General features: G+C 33.8%; 1 pseudogene; it reads right to left on the bottom strand.

Annotated features, from left to right (window-relative positions):
* Positions 1–442: 442 nt before the first annotated feature.
* LOC149564922 (GDSL esterase/lipase At4g10955-like) lies at positions 443–1,105 on the bottom strand (annotated as a pseudogene).
* Between the last annotated feature and the right edge of the window lie 1,106 nt (positions 1,106–2,211).

Here is a 2,211-nt window from a genome sequence, read left to right as displayed (position 1 = left end):
AAATTCCAACCCTGTAAGGAGATGTGCTAACCCAATTAGTAGTTGAAAGGAGAACAACTGAACCCACAATTCAAATAGCTTCAAACTGTCTTCACCAAACAATCTTTGTGATAATCTATCCAAGTTTTGAACTAACTAAACAACAACTTCTTTTCCAATTTTCCTTTGAGTCTCTGATTACATCATCAACATCATTCTTTGTTCTAATCAAATACAATTCACATCTAGCTCACATACATAATAACCATCTACATTGCATACCAATCCACAAGGAAATGATCTTTCCTTCTATACCAAGTCCTAAAACAATCGATGAGTTAGTCTTGAGGCTTTCTCAATTTATAATGAATAATATAGTACATCATTAAGATATGGACAAAATCATAGGAGACTAATGCATAAATGGAACATATGACATATTTTGACTATGCAATTTGAGATGCTATCCATGATGCATCACCTGATGGTTCTCAAAATATCCCACATAACCCAAGCTCACACAATCCTTCCAATTTACATATAGAAAAGGAACACAAAGTCACAAAATGAAAAATGTACTTTGTGATTCAGCTCTAACATGACTATTGAGCAGTTTCATTGAAAGGTCTTTTGTCACTAGGCTTTGCGCAATGTAAAACCCCCTCTTGATTTTCTTGTTCTTTAGACTTTCCACTAGTGGTAAAATAAAGAGTAAAATTGTTGCTCTTCCTCTAAGCCAATCCACATGGTCTCACTTTTGTGCTCCTGAACACTTTCTTTAATGACATCTAGTGTAAAATAATATTAATAGTTTGTATGGAGTTCATTGGTGAAAATGTTGATGTCTAACCATAGATCTTCAATCATAGACTCTTCCTTTATGACTATTCCTTGTAAAGAAACTTCTATTTTGGGCACACTTAATGACTTATACTACACACCACCTATTTTAAACTCCATTTATAAATGATTCCAAAAACGGGTCATCAGGAAGATCAAGGAGAGAGTAGAGAATCTTGAATCTACATAAGCTCCATCACATTTTGATGTGAGCATGTGGCCTATTCCAACGGTCATGCCTTTCTTGTTCTTTTATGTACATGCCTTGGAATAAACTTGTGGCTATACATCACATATGATTAGATTACTAAGAGGGGGTGAATCAATAATCTATTGATGAAGCAAATTTTCAACCACTCAAAGCCTCCCTACAAGATAAGCTTAATAACAATAAATGAAGCATCAAATATGTAAATACATCCACAAAATAATGTAATAATTGACATATGTGTGTGTGTGTGTGTGTGTGTGTGTAGATATATACACACATATATATGTGTGTGCGCCTAATATATATATATATATATATACACACACATGTATATATGTACATATATATGTGTGTATATATCTACACACACACACACACACACACACACACAGGTCTTGTAGAATCCCAATTGGGGTGAAAACCAAGGCAAGAATTAGCACCCACAAATTGGGCATTCTTATCAAGTACACCTTGTTAGGAGGTTAACCTTGTTAGGAGTTTACAAAGACACTATTAAGTGCCACTTGTTTGATAGATTTACCTCTAGCCATGTTAGGAGATTTAACCGATCAAGAGTAGCCTTGTTAGAGGACTTAGATCACTAATTAAAGTATTACCCCTTCAAAGGATTTATAATAAAAGATCTATTAGGATCTACTTGGTTAAGGGATTTTATGGTAACAACTATCAAGGAACATGTAGAATTATTTGTTGAATAAAACCTCATTTGCTTGATTAGATCCAATATAGCACACACAAATGTTAGGATTAAACCACATACATAAATGATAGTTACATGCAAATATAAACAATTCTAAAAAATATTGAATCAGACAAAAGAGAACACAGGATACCAAGATTTAACGTGGTTCACCCAATCCCTGGGCTATGTCCACCAAACAACAAGTCCAATAATATTACGATCTAGTGATTACAACTTGATTACAATCCATAATCCCTTACAGCTCAATACCATCACAAGAAGCAATTTTCACATCACAAATTATTATAAAAGATACCTAACCCTAAACCCTTTTTATACAAGTATTTTTCCACTTTAGGGTTACAACATGTAGACCATATGTCGACCACAACCCAATTTTATTTTTTATGAAGTATGTATAGTACTTCCCTAATCAATCACCACAAACTAACCATCTCCCACTTGGGGATTGATTAGG

The sequence above is a fragment of the Cupressus sempervirens genome, chromosome 3 (assembly GCF_028749045.1).
Source record: "Cupressus sempervirens isolate cs-2001-9-10 chromosome 3, ASM2874904v1, whole genome shotgun sequence".
NCBI lineage: Eukaryota > Viridiplantae > Streptophyta > Pinopsida > Cupressales > Cupressaceae > Cupressus > Cupressus sempervirens.
The sequence above is the reverse complement of the archived record's forward strand: the minus strand, read 5'-3'. Positions and strand labels throughout refer to the sequence as shown.